This window comes from Gymnogyps californianus, chromosome 1, assembly GCF_018139145.2.
Source record: "Gymnogyps californianus isolate 813 chromosome 1, ASM1813914v2, whole genome shotgun sequence".
Classification (NCBI taxonomy): domain Eukaryota; kingdom Metazoa; phylum Chordata; class Aves; order Accipitriformes; family Cathartidae; genus Gymnogyps; species Gymnogyps californianus.
In genome coordinates, this window is record NC_059471.1 from 159781173 (window position 1) to 159796740 (window position 15568).

Here is a 15568-nt window from a genome sequence, read left to right on the forward strand (position 1 = left end):
TGGTGAACAATCTACAGGCTACGAATTATTTCCTAGCAAAATGCATGAATCATTTCAAATAACAACTACATTTGAGGAAATCCTCATCTATTCCCAGACAATCTGTAAATAGAAAGAGAGAGTAAAAATGAAAAAAATTATCCATTGTGCTTAACTCACTCAATCCAGCTCTGTAATTGACCATTCATCTGATTAAAAAGCCGTCAAGGACAGGCTTTTGAGGATGGAGTACCTGGTGTAGATATCAGACTGTGACAAAATCAGAGGCTTCATTTGGACAATCACATGGAGAGTAACATGCCAAAAAGTAATTCTGGTGTGAAGAGCTTCCCGTAGGGAGAGAATCAGCGATCTTAGCAAAGATCTGCAAGGCTTCCTCAAGTTCTGCCTCCTTCATGGGGAAAGTAAGACACAATTCATAGAAACCTTTGCAAATAGTGGCCTTTGGGATCCCACCTCAGCCTGAGTAAACCAGCTTTCATCTTCACTGAGCCAGGGAGATATTGTTTGAATCTCCAGTTGAGTTGGTGACTCAACACTGGACTAAGGGGACAGAAGGTCTGAGTTCTTCTTCCCTCTCTACTTTGAAATATGCAAATCATTTCACCACTCAGTACTGTTTTTCTAGTGGCTCTCTTGCCCCATAGTTTGCAGCAGAAATTGGAATTCATTTGGGTTAAGGGCTGTCTCCTCCTGAGGTGAAAAAGGCCACACACCAGGGCTGATTCTCACCTGAGCATTCTGAGACCAAGGCACCAAAACCAAGCTTCTTGTTTAGGTTGCTACAGTTAACGGACAGAGGCACTCCCAGAAGAAGACTCATCCCAACTTTCTGAAGTATGTATCCTAGAATGAGCTAATTTGCTGTTGTCTTTTACACTGTAGAGAGAAGCCTTTCCACCAGCTCAGCATAGGTGCTTCACTTTCAGATGGCTAAAATCAGCTGAGATTAATCCCTTTTCCCAGATTCATACAGCACCTTGGGCAACGCAGCCCAGATCTGCGTTGAGACCTCTAGACATTAGTGTGGTACGGATGACAACCAATGAGAGAAAACTTAATTAAAAATTGCCCATGGGGACTGCCTTCTATTCTAGGTGTTCAAGGCTTTTAATTTAAAGAACAGAATGACTGAATCTTCCCATCACATCAGTAAGGTAGATAATCACCCTTAAAATTTCTTCTAGCATGAAAATTCAGGCAGAGAGAGACAGAAAGTACAACAATAGAAACACAGGCTCTAATGCTGCCTTCACATCCCAACAGGCACACTGTTAGCAAGGATACAATAAGACTGGATAATAAAATAAGGTAGACAAATGGCTTGTAAGAGGAAGAAAACCTCTTGAAGTAAGTTTGAATATGTATTCAGAAGTGTTGTTCCACAAGAAAGGAAAGGAAACGTGGTTTTGTGCTATTATGCTCACAGGCCAGTGACATTTGAAGTAACTCAGAAAACCCATGACAAGGTGTGGTCACTTGATTCCTATTCCTGTATCTGCGTGAGAAGCACAGAAGTCCTTTCCTGCACAAACACTGCGGCTCTTCCCTGAAATTAGCTCACTACAGCTGCCATCATGCGATCCTGAAGGAAGTGCAGAGGTGCTCTGCTTTCTGGGTCCTCCTGGCAGAATCCGCTGCAAAGCAGGGATGCCTTCCAAGGGAGATGGAGATACCTGAGTCAGCACTGGACTTTGCTGTCAGTGTCCATGGCCACTTTCCAAACCCTCATTCGCAGCTGTGGCTGGCTGCCAGATTTGGAACCTTTATGCAAGTGAGCTCACTATTAGTCAGCCACTTTTGAGCTGAGCTGCTCTTTTCTTCCCTTAAAGGACAGTCCCACATTTCATGTCCACAGTGCAAAATTATATCTGACACGTAATTTAAAACCCAAGATGCCTTGATATAAAGCCTTACTCCAGTAAATGGGATCAAACAGCAGGGCATTTCGTTTGACAGGATGGATATTTTTAGTTTTAATATTACATTAGCTTTTCCTCTCCGTGCCTCGCATGGTTTTTTCATTCTTAGGCAGCAGTGCCTGGCTGCTAACCAGAGTTGTAAGTCTGACGGGGGGTTCCTCAGGATTTCAACAATTTTCCTCAGGGTCAGAGAGGGTTCCTGGATAGGTGGCATCAACTCCCTGGTATTGTCCATACCTTCCTTCGCTTGTGCCCGGTGAGAAACTTTGCAAGCCCACAGCCCAGCCATAAGAGCTGCATGTTTTACCTATCGAACCCAGCCTGCTCCAGAGACAACGGTATTCCTCTTTGAGGGATCAGAGTGACCTCATCACTCAGAGGTGATGTAGAATTAAATTGCTGATAACCACAGCAGCTTAGGAGGCTGCTGCTCTCCAACTAATGCATCTTTGCAAGAGGCCTGCAATATCACCTCAGGTCTGGGGCCCTGGTAACACAGTCGCAGTTTGTGGATCAGAGCTGACTTGCATCTTCCTAGTTCAGCATACAGGCAAATGTCAGTGTCTGCCTACACAATAGTCTAGACAAAACCTCACTCCCTTGTTTTCCCTTGTGACGCCTGAGAATTTTGTAGTCACAAGGAGTGTCTAGTAGACACTTCTTGTGGAATGAGTGTTAGCATCACAGTGCTAGCAAATGGGAGGTTTTATACTTGCCAGAAGGTGATTAGCTATAATATGAATAATACAATACCTATCCTAGACACCCTGGATGAAAACTCTGAGTAATCACTCCAGCATGATGAAGTAAAGTGCTCTAGCTAAATGCCTGAGTGCTACATAACAACAGTTTTTAATTAAAGTAACCAAATATATCTTTAATGTTGATTAAATGAACTGTAGATTTGAGACTTCTGTAATACATTTTAGACATCAGATAAAGGTTTATCTTTGGTCAGAGACAAAGCATGGAAAACTTAGCATGACAAGTGAATTTCAGGAACACAATCACAGCTGAAACCAGGAGGGTTTCATGGAAACTGCGGCAGAAAATTTACAAGCCCCACTGACCAGGAGCACCAGACCATCTTTACTAGAGGGACAGACCCCTAGAATCTGTGTAGACACCCCTACACTGCCAATGTTGTGTTACTTGACACTGCCAGGAGGGAGAAGGAGGACCTTCATGTTAGTAAAAAAACAGCTCAGAGCTGTATTGACATGCATCAGATAAGAGCTAGCCAGCACTCTCAGATCTGTTAACATGATTGATTGTAATAATTTAATCATGTACCAGTTGTTGTTTTTCTGTCTATCAAACCCTGTTGCCTCTATTTCAATGTCTGAAATGATACAGAGTGTTTTCCATAGAACTTTGTTATTCTTGACGAAGAGTAATGTCAAGAAAAATGCCTTCTAACTGTTTCTGCCAAAGAGGGAAAGGGAACAAAAGAATCAACACTTGCACATGCTGTCTGTGGCTTTATGGATGAAATTCATGCTCCAAGTGGGTTGTGCAATGTGAAAACACTTCCTTCTCTGTAGGACACCCACATGACCTGTCTGTCTTGCCAGCAACTCACCAACTGATCTGAAATGAATACCACTTGAAATCATCACAATAGGATTCTTCAAATTATGTATCTTGCCTGCACAGAGCTCATCCACTTGGTCCTGTCTGCTCTTTCACCCTTCTTGAAGAGCTTCATCTGCAGCGACATCTACAGTGAATCAAGTTTACTTGAGCATAACTCAAATTTCTCTCATGTGTCCTTGCATATTTTTCCTTTGCATCTTTGGACTGTCTTCTTCTCATGGAGACTGTTTTCTCTGCGATTCAAAACTCTGAGCCAGTGCTGTGGAGACTGTTAGGCTCACTTTTAAGTAACTACTTTAGGTATCTGAGCAGTAACGCATGTGTTTCAGCTGCCAGACATTACTCTGGGTTCTGAGTATTCCTAGGTCACCTGTGGTGAAGCCTGTGTTAATGTGGTTGGCTTGCTAACTGTACCCAAACAGACAGTTTGTTTAGTGCTTCCACATTGTCTGTTCATGTTTTGAATGTATCTATCTGGCATATCGCAAAACCTACAGGAAACACATATTTAATCCAAATTAGTAAATTCTACGATGTCTAATATCTTTGAATTGTTAACTGGATTTTTAAATGAAAAAAATGGCATTAATTGCATTAATAATCCTTACTCCTTCAAAATCATTGAGGGGAATTTGTCTCTCTACGGCAAAAACAGCAGCTGACTTGACATCTAGCATTCTTCCAATTTGTTTTTTACTACCATTTCTTTGTCCTCTTAGCTATGCAGCAGTTCATTTTTATCCCTTCAGGTTCTCCATGAAGTCTCCTTGAAAATTCATGCCCCTACTGGTTTTGAAGAAAATGGGCTGTAATTAAGCAAAGTTGCATTAGTTACAAAGTTGTCATTTGCAAAACACCGAATACATAAAAGCAGAGGAAATGCATCATTAAGGACATAAATCTTCTCTTCTACCCACCCTAAATAAACACATTATTCTTATCAGGTACAAAGTACAGCACACTCGATCATAGCTCCACAAATGGAACCCCCCACCTGTTCTTTCAACAGCAGCATTACAATTAAGTGCAAAGCTTTCCTTAAAAGCAAACAAAGAAAAAGTCTGGACTCAGATTCCTACAATAGTGTAAATCAGTATAGTTCTTTTGGCTTCAGAGATTCTGAGTTGTTTTACATTAGGTGAAGATGTGACACATTATATGTGAACTTTTTCGTTCCACTCCATAACTCTCCTTCCCTTTTGGAGCTAATGTTCTCCTTTGACTCCTACATGTTGTGGGCTGGTAGGATCCTATTTCTAAATCAAAACTGGTATCTTCTTAAAGATATATTCTGCTCAAACACGAATTAATTCAGGGCAGCATTAGGCGGTTGATCAGACTCCATCATCTTACTTGTTCCTTTTCACTTTGCAATGAGTGAAGCTATTCGAAGAGCTCAAGAGCAACAGAATTTTGGTCTTCCCCAAAGCTTATGCAACCCAGCAAGTCTTTCTCTCCATTGATACCATGGGTTTGGCTGAGGCCCGTGTTCTGGCAGGGTGATCCAGTCTGGCAGAGTGATCCAGCCTTACCAACTGTGAGGTCTGCACTGCAGTTGTGGGACCCTCCTGATGGAAGAGCCAGCACAGTGGTAGCAACAGAAACGACTTGCAGAAGCTCAGAGCGAGGAGGAGACTGGTACCATGAAAGCAGAAGGAGCAGGGATCAGATTAAGACTTCGTTTACTATGTGATTTGCCAGGGCAGAAGGAGGTATCCATATTTCCAGGCCATGTTTGCCTTCTGAAAAGCTATTCTCAGCCACTCTAGGGAAAAGATGATCAGAGAGACTAGCTATGGTTAGGAGGCTGCAGGTTGAACCAGACTCTTACAGGGTGTAAAGGTGTTTCCCTGTCGGGATTTTCATGGGATGTTCTTCAAGGGTGTCTTCCCTCCTTCCTGCAGTCCCTAGGTCTTAGTGACACTCAGTCTACCACTTTTTGCTTGCTCCACCTCTGCACCAGGGGCCATGTCTGCACTAGTAATCCATGAGTAATCTACTTTCTGGCCCTGCTGCCAGTAGTAACCTGGCTGAAGTTTGATCTCAAAGCCACACTGTGCTTGAGAAATGCAAACAACAGGTTTCAGAAACTTACTGGTAAAGTGGATTATAGAAGATTTTGTCCTGTAGTCTCAAACTGCTGAGAGACCATAGGTTTGAGGAGAAACTCCTGAATCTGCCCCCTGCCTCGACCTCTGTAGCTTGACCAGAGGCCAAGTCAGAGGGCAAGCTTATAAACAGACCACGTGGGTGGTAGGTGAACTTGGGAACAGCTTTGGGCTCCTGCTGGACTGACAGTGCTGGCATGTCAACGGGCACAGAGAAGAACTGACTGCAAGGCTAATACAAACACCTGGTCACTGTGGAGCTCAATGTAGTGGACAAAGGATGGCTTCAGGTTTTGCCTCTCCTTATGAAGCAAACCATATGGAATTTAAGGAACTCATGCAGTTGCAGCAACCCTGTGGTTAGTGTAGGTTTCTCTCTTTTCCCTGTTGCCTTAGGAAAGCACGAAATGCTCCATTCTGTGCTTCTGAAATCAGCAGGAGTTATATGACTTGCCTTCCACAGCTAGAGCACAGAGCCAGTCAGACTGACCCAACAATTTGTTCTCATTTACTACTGCTTGCATTCTTTGCATCCTTCCTCTCCTCTGGCTCTGTGAAAGCATTTCCCCTCGTGCAGAGGTCAGTCCTGAACCCAGATGGATACATCTCTGCTAATTCTGTGGTTTCCACAATAGGGGGCAGGTATGGTTGATACTTGGCAATGACTGGGTGCAGTGCTCTCTGCCTAGCTGACCGGCTTCAGAGACCTCTGCTGACTGAGGACGTGACCCTGGCCAGGTGAGTGAGTGGTTACATGACCACAAAAGAAGCAACATTTTCAAAATGCAGCTAATCTCCATAATAAGTTCCGCAGAGATTTCGTGGACGTATACCCCAGCTTCCCTGTGGCATATACAAATTGCTCAGTGGAGAAGTCTTTGGACACAAATAGCAAAATATATTCTGAGTCCCAGGCAGCTCGCAGCTAAGGAATGCACATAACAAACCAGAGCCAGTGAAAGAGCATGAAGACATTTTTAAAAATCAGTGACCATAATTTTTAATCTCAGTAACAGACAATTACTATATTTCTTAAATCCAACATCATAAAGTTTAGTTACTGAGTAGTCTGAGTAGTCTGAGCCAGAACTCATAATTAAGATAGATAGAACTTTAATATACAGCAGTTAATCTATGAATATTAGAGAAAAGATCCTGAGAGGAATAGTCTAAGATGTGAACATCTTGCCTTCTTCCACGCCAGGATGTGGGTCTGTGAACCAGTCAAAGGAGTCCTGTTAGAAAGATTTTGGGGTGACACAGGGCAGCACAAGGCTCTTAGTAGGTGTCCTTATGGATTCATGGATTATTTGAGAGACTCAGATTTCAGCTACTGATTAACTTCTCCTGAAGGATGTGTTAAGCAGAGGGCTTTGATTAAGATATTCCCAGCAAAATCTCACCTCTACAGCAAATAAACCAAAAATTTAAGCTGTGCTCTGGACTCGTAAACACTGGCCAGTTTTCATCTGATGACTTCTAATCAAATCTGCATGGAGTCTGGAAATTAACCTAGCCCACCTTATTGGGTTTTTTGTGAAAGCAGCCCTTCTCTCCTCTCTTCCTCCTTGTTTTCCCTGCCTCCTGAAAGCAGATTGCACAATTTACAAACCAGGCTGACTGTGCTATTTTTAAGTGAGTGTCATTTTGAATTTCAGGTTTCAAATGAATCAAAAAGCACAAAAATGGTGGACCTGTAATTAAAAAAAGATTCTGACAACACCTGGAGATTAAATCCATGGATGTTCAGAGAGGCCTGGGTGCTCATGAAAATGGTGTCTTTTTAATTGTTGTATTTATTATAAAAATAAATGAAAATAAAACAATAGGACAACTGCAAGGTAGTGCTTGCTGCATGTTGTGGATTATAATGAGATTTTGAGCAAATAAACTCCACTCCAAAACATGTGTTAAAGAACAATAACCACAAAATCCTATAAAAGAGAGACAACAACCACTGCAACTTCAGGTTTCATTTGCACATGGGAAAGACAGACTTGCAAAGTGTCATTTAATTGGAATTTTGATTATTAACACAATGTAGCACTAACAGCAGTATTAGAGGAGACCCATGCAGGGTTGAGCTGATGAATGGAGTTGACTAGCCCATTGAAAGCTTAAAGTTGCCTGACAATTCAGCACATTACTTAGCTAGATGCCATATTCCCTCCCACTGGGCTCTGCTGCATTGAACTCACAAAAGCTTGCAGCTCCTACTGCAAGTTTTTCAGAATTTCTTCTAGGAAGTTTTCCTTCTTCATAAGAACATCCGTGCCAAGTCAGATCAAAGGCTATACTGCCACTGAAAGTAGTCAACAGCAGGTCCCAAGAGGGGGTTGTAACAACAACCTAAGTACATAAAGGTGTTTCCTCAGAATATGCTCCCAGTTTCCAGGACCTCATTGCTTTCTCAGCCTGTGTAAACTTTAAGCATCTGTTATTAACTCCCACAAAGAATCCCACTGCTTACTTACTGTTTCTGTGAAAAGCCAGCTGATGATACACGTCACTTGCAATTTTAATTTTTTACCCCGCAGAAAGAGAGGATGGGAGGCTGCTGTGATTAAGTTGGTCATTTGCAGTTTTAACTTTCCAATGGGAATTTTCCCAGCAACAGAATGTCCCAAGAATCCGGAAACTGCAAAATTGGTGTAAAGCTCCCTTTGCATTGATTCAGTAGCTACATCAAAGATATAGACTTTTATTTATGCAAGTTGCTTCAGTCATCCAACAGACTAAATCTATCACAGCAGAGCAACTGTGCATTAGCATCTTCTACAGGGTGATCCCAAGACATACAAGAAAATTATCATTTCCTGTTAGATTGCATAGGAAAGTTCTATAATGATTTATAAATTAAACTTGAAACTGCCAAGCATATTTTCATTGTCCCACCAGAGAAAACTGTCAAAAATAAACAAACAACACAAACAGACTGGAATAGAGATTAAATCTTCTGGAAGGGGTCTGGAAACTGCTTACTTTATTTTCAAAACCAGCATAACACAAAGACTAGACAATAATACAGAATGAAAGAAAATTAATTGGGCCCATATATTTTTTGTACATGCACAGGATGAAGTTGTCTTGCAGTCTTGCTCTACGCATGTAGAACAATAACCAATCTTTTCTATTTTGCAAGGCTGATGCATGCTTACACAAGCTGCAAATCAAACCAAAATTCTTCATAAACATGCTCTGAATGGACACTGATTTCAGCTGCATACAGCACTGGCATTTAGAAAAAAACAGCTTTTTCTTTCTAGCAAGTTCCTAAATTCCACAAAGCAATCAGCAGGACTGGTGGAGGGAAATGAAAGCCGGTGGGAGGGGGGCAGAGGGGTGGAAGGGACAAGTCTGTCTGTGGAAAGGCAGCTGAGGAAAAGCCACCCAGTCCAAGTGCATCCTGCATAATGCCTTCAAAAGTGCCTAAGTGACAACAGAGATTCAGTGAACCTCCACAGGAACATTTCCGTGCAGCGCTGGAGCAGGATACTTTCCTACAGAACTGGTTCTTCCTATTTTGCTGGCTTTTCTGTCCCAAAAAATGTGCACAGGTATATAAAGCCCATGCTCCATGTTCAGAGGTATTCAGAGCCATGATCGCATGTCAGGTGAAGTTGGTTTGTCTGCTGGAAACCCAACCTGCTGCTAACCCAACCTGCTGCAAAACTAGCCTGCTGCTCCTAATCATGACAGTGATTAGTGAGACAGTCCCAAGCTATTCAGAGCTGTGACATCCCTGGATGTGCTGAATGGACAGCAGCAGTCACAGCCATAACATGAGGATCTTACAGTAAGAGGTTTGGGACTAGCCCCTGCTCCACTCCAGCTTCAAGCTAAGACCCCAGAGCAGGCATCTCAATCCATCTTTGACCATTACTTTAGGCAGTCTGAATATGGCCCCTATACTCTTGACAATTTGATGGGATTTAGACTCCTGACTCACTTAATGCCTCATTTTCTAAGCTATTTTAGGTGCCTGCAGGTGAAGGTAGGCACTTACTAGGTTTTTGTACAGCACCTAAAGAGACAGATGATTTCAGTGGGATGTAAGCACTTCATTTGCACTTTTGAGAGCACCATTAGGCAGCAGTGTGTATTTTTAGGTGCATAAATACTGTGGGAATTCGGGTTTGGAATGCAGTAGAGCACATGGTTGATGGGAGATCATGTCAGCTGTAAGAAATTCACTGCATTTTCCTCTGCTTAGAAAACCTGATACACATCAAAGTTTGCTCATAATTCTCACGCAATTGGAAAAGCAATGCAGGCACCTGGCCCGCACCACTTCCACAGCCCAACCTACTGTATATGCCTGATTACGCCTTTGTCTCTTTCTTTCATCTTTTAGCAAATGAGATCCACACAAATGGAAGGAATTTCAGCATCTTTTAATTCTTTACAAACCTTTAAACACAGGCCTCTCAATTTTAAAAATTTGCTTTGCTTCAATAATACCAAGCTTTTTACAGGGTAGATTTCTTCACTAATGCTTTCAAAGCACTTCATAAGTGAGTTTAATAGCTCATTATTATTTTATATATGGGGAAACTGAGGCACAGAGGCGACAGCAATGTGTACAACTTCATTTATCAGGCCAAAACTGAGAAAAATGCTCTGGATTTCTAGTCCAGTGCCCCTGGGCTAAACTTTATTTACATTAATTTCACTAAATTCATCAGATGATAGTCTGATAGATGTAGTCTGTGTCACAAACATACAGCTTTTAAAAAGATACTTTTTAAAAAGTATTTGTTGCTTAGGTTTCAACCTCATTAAGAGACACTTGTAAGCATACTAAACACAAAGTCACAGGAAAAAAAAATCAGTCACAGTGAGGGATGGCTATTTCAAGAGAAAGAGAAGACCAGCAGCAGCTTCAGCAGACAAAGAGTTAAGTCCCTGCTGAGGTCTCCTGCAGCCATAGGTGTTTGTGTCCCAAACCAGGTGGAGTTTGAAGGCCTAATCAGTAATACCAAGACACACCATAAAAGTAGCTGCTGGTCCTCAAGCGTATTTTATGGGCAGAAGGATGATATGCTGCATGAGGGATTGTAGGCTAGGCTATGGATAGCAGAAAGCAAGCTATCATCAGAGAATTTCTTATTTGTTTGAGGGTTTTGGGTTTTTTGTTTGGTGGTTGTTGTTTGGTTGTGGGGTTTTTTTTAAGTTGAGACAACTTTCGAAAGTTAACTGGTAGCTGAAAAGCAGACTTGTGTAGGCAGCCATAAGGATGAATCTTCTTTATAGCTAGAGAGGTTCTTCCCCTGGTAGAGCAGGGGAAACCTTCCTAGATTTTAATTGAAGGTGAATTCTAGAATATCTCTCGCTTCTCTGCTTCTCTAGTCCTTTGAAAAGACAATATGAACTGCAAGCTGATGGTCCTCTCCTCCTATGGGAATAGAGAAATGAATGAGAAAAATGTGATTTCCAGCATTTTTAGTGCACTACAAAGCAAGCTAGATGATTTATGGGGAAGTGAAAGATGAGATGCCTATGGTCTAGATAACTAGAATCCTGAAATAGCTGAGATGAGACCTTTGCAGTGGTTTTCCTCTGATAAGCTAGAGATGCAAACAAATGGCTTGGGTTCAGGTCTCTGGGTGGGATTCAGTTCCTGAGCTCCATACAGCCCATGGATAACCAAAACCTGAAGAAGGTATTGTAAATAAATATACCATACTCAGTTCAGAGTGATTTGTGGTGTGGTGAAGGAGGGAACAAGCAAAAACATGAAGGGTAGGAATTACAGCTGTATGATTGTTCTCTTCTTCGGGTTGTTTTTAAGCCTGGTTTGTTCTTGGGATTAGATTTGAAGGCTCAAATTAGGATATGCCTTCAGGTGTGTCCCTACCCATTAATTCTGGTAACATGTTGAGAGTTGTCACCAACTTTGGTAGGTCCAGAGGTTGTAAAGAGCTAGTTCCATACCAGCTTTTGAAAATACACTTGCTTGCAGCAGACCCTGGAAGCTCCTTGACTGCAGGAAGGCTGGGAGGTCAGGCATAACCTGGCCTCAGAAGTGCTGTGGGACAGTCATAATGTCCCAAGTGCAAAACTTCAATCGCAGCTCATGGTTTTGTCACTATGAGTTATAAACATGAAGAAGGAAAAAAAGAAAGTAGGTGGTGATAAATTCTGTACTTGCGGAATGACAGTCTTTCCCTTATCCTTACTAAAGAGAAAGTCTTGCTAAGAGGGGCCTGTCCAAAGAGAAGAGGAAGAGGGCTCTTGTACTTCCTTATCTCTCTAACAAAAGCAGAGCTTGTCTGTCCTTCTGAGACCTCCTGTCTAGCATTTTCCAAAGCCACGATAGCAAAAGACACCTCCTTATCAAAGTCAGTAGAAAACAAAAAGGTAGCAAAACATATTGCCACTCCTAACTCACTCTTGTGACTTATGGAAGGCTGCTTCTTACTTCTAGCCACCAGCCCTTTCTTGTGATGTTTGTGACCACTGATTTCTTTGATGGCTTTTTTTGGTTTGTTTTTTTTTTTAATATGGGTTGCAATGGATGCTACAATGAAAAGTGTCTGTGGCTTGTTGCAAGATCTGGATGTCATTGCTAAAGGGTCAGAAACTGTGGTAATGGTACCTTTAGAAAACACTTGGCAAAGGTCACCGATCACTGTGCTTATTTGGATGGTATTAGCCAAACTGTGTTTATGGCTATTTCCGAGGGTGACTGAATCTGAGAGCTAGCTGAAAGGCTTTATTCAATGCAGTATTTTCTGTGATTGAAAAACAGCTTTTCCCCTTTTCCGTATGAAAGCACACTTTTCAACCCAGTGCTTCCCTATTTTGGGCACTGCAGGGGCCCGCTCCACTGAACTGATGCCGTCGAGGAAGCAGGGAGGAGGCACTCTGTGTCTGGCAGTTTTCCTTAAAACCCCTTGTGACCTTCTACATGGCATATTGAGGGATGAAAATGCTTGTCTTCTCACTCTCTGCTTTCAAAGCTGTTCTTTCAAGGGGTTTTCATGACTTTTTCCTCTCCCTTCCTCCACTGAGTCACCTTGGGCCTACAGTTTAGTCTTCTATGGAGCTACAATAAATCCAAAAATAAGAGAGATGCAAGGTGTGTCTGCTGCACAGCCAAAGGGTCTGCAACCTTGGCCAGGAGCATATATGACTTTATTGAACATCTTCACCAACAGCAATGGGGAAAGCAGTTCTGTTTGGCATGCAGTGTAGTGGGAACTGTATAAAGCTGAACCTGTAAATTCACAGTCCTTGCTATTAGACCTATCTTGAAAAGGTTGACTTACCCACATAACCATCGCTTTCCTAATAGTTTCAGAGCTAGAGTAGTTTGGGGGTGGTGGGAAATGAAGGGATGTTCCATACCTGGGGGTCCAAACTCATCCTGATCCCCACTAACTAAGTCTTCTGTGGAGAAAGTAGATTATCCTCATCCTTGTGGGCTGACTTGCCTCTTTTTGGTGACAACTGCTACAAGAGTCAGATAACTCCCCAAAGTAGACAGTGGTTAATTTCTAGTCCGCTAGCTCCTTGGGGTACAGTTCAGTAGACAGCCATCTGCTCACACATCACTAATTTTAAAACTAGAAGGGTTCCTGACTTCTGTTTTTCACTGTAACCAAGGAGTGCAGTTACAATAAGCATTGTTAAATTACTGAAAGGGAGGAGAAAGCTGTACTGTAGTTTTGCAGATGAGGTGAGACCTGGATTGTATGGCCTCCTGTGTGGGGAAAGCCCTTCTGACAACACACCACAGAAAAAAGGCTGTAAGAAATCCTCTAGGAAATGCTGAACCACATCATGAATTTGAACCTGGCACCAAGGATGCGATCAGCATTTTCCCAGCTTTCCCATTGTGTCAGTGAGGATTTGCCTCTCCCAGGGTAGGCAGTACATTAGAGACTGAATCTGCATGGGTGTCCATCTTCCTAAAAAGCCTTGTAGATTTTAACTTGAGACAACATATCTCTTTCAATCCATGTACTAGAGAAAAAGTACAGCATGCGCACCTTGCCTTCCAAGATGACCATTCCCATCACAGATCTTTCTCCTTTTTGATTGTACTGTCACAAGGGACGTAATGTATTCTCACTTCATCACATTTTCTGCAACAGTAATACCGAAACTCAGGGATGGATTATTGTCTACCTTATGTTGATCCTGCCTACTCTTGAGACACTAATCCTATGGATGAGCATCTCAGTTATCTTTTCTTTAATCAAGTAATGCTATTTTTAGCATGGACACCTTACATAGTAAGGTAATGATAGCAGCTTTTTTTTTTTTTTTTTTAAACTCCGCTGGTAGAGGCTTAGAGATTTAAGCTTTACTGCTGAAAAAGAGTCAAGGGCAATTGTGGTGAGGAAGAAGAAAGGGCGAAAAATCAGGGAAGGGTTTATGAAAGAGGAGAAAAAAATCAAGGAGGAAGAATCCTTAGGGAGTGTGGGGTTGAGTGGTTATTTTTCTGGAGGGGATATTGCTCTCTAGACCCTGGAAAATTTGTAATCTATATTAAGTGTAGAACAATGTAAGGGAGAGAAGGATTGTGGGGAAAAACAAAGGATATATAGCAGACTGTAGCGGGAAAGAAAGTCTGGGAAAAGAAGGAGAAATAAAATGAGAAAAGCAATATTAAAAGTAATAAAGGGACAGTACTTTTTAATCACTTTCTCTAAAATGCATGAAAATATGCATATTTCATGCCTCTGTGTGTATGCAATTCTGTATGACTTTTCAAGGGCCTGTGTATGGAGCAGCAAAGTGCATGTAAGTTTTCTGACACATCTGGAATACCTGCAATGCTCTGGGCCAGTAGGGAAAATAGATAGTGTAAGGCTTATTTAAATTAAAAAAAGATGAAGTTTAATGAATTAAATATGAAAATTAATAATACACATTGTGCAGTAGCCCTTGAATTTGCTTTGATGTTAAATGCAATTTATTTTGCATTCATTTATTTTTTCCCTTTATAGCTGCAGGTTTTTCATTCTTCATAATACAGAACCCATTGCAGGAATCGTCAGGAGATAGACTGGAAGTTTTGAACTGAGAAGAAAATTAGGAAACTGTAATCCTGCTATCTCAATCTGTGACTGACTGCTACTAGTAGCTTAATTCCACTTAAATTTTTCAGGAATCAAATAGACTGAAAGACGGCCATATCAGTGCCACAGTTAAGCTAAATGTTAAGAGGCAATTGATGTTTCTGGACTGTGACATTTGTATCACAGGCCTTCAAGATGACTGCTGATGGAAGAGGTGATACTGCATTTAGCAATGCATGTATTTCTCCTCCCATAGTCATTACGCTGCTTTAGTTCTAGTTGTAGATGTGGTTGGTCTTGGAGCTCTGTTCTGCAAGGTGGACAGATTGCAAGGCAAGCGCATTAGCTGTCCAAGGCAGAAATTATAGCCATCTGCACCTAAAGAAACATCTGACTGTAGAATCACCCATTGGATTTCTGATGTGTTTGGTTTTCTAGTGAAGTGAATTAGTAAACTGGGATTGTTATGAATGCACCTGCTTTTTTCCAAAGCTCCAAAAATAGGCACATGAGCAGTGAATACTGAAGTGAAACACTCCCTTACATCTTTAACCTGCTATGATCTTTCTCTTCCACACAAATTCTCAAATTCCAAGAAAAAGTTGTCTGTACAGGCATTAGCGTCTGTTGATTTGACAGCACCAAATTGGTGCAGGCAAAGATTTTATTATTTTGTTTTTACTTCTATATTTCTTTGACCTCAAACACAGTTCAAAGAGCTCCATTATTTTTAACAGTTCAGAACGTGTCAGTTGAAGAAAAAAAATAAAACGTGCTGCAGGTTTTCTTCAAGTAAATCAAAAGCACTAGTAATTGCGTTTCATATTTTATTTCAGAAAAATAGTATATTTGTGACTCAGTATGATGCTGTAGACAAATTAATATTAAGGGAAACATAGCGGAAACTACAAGA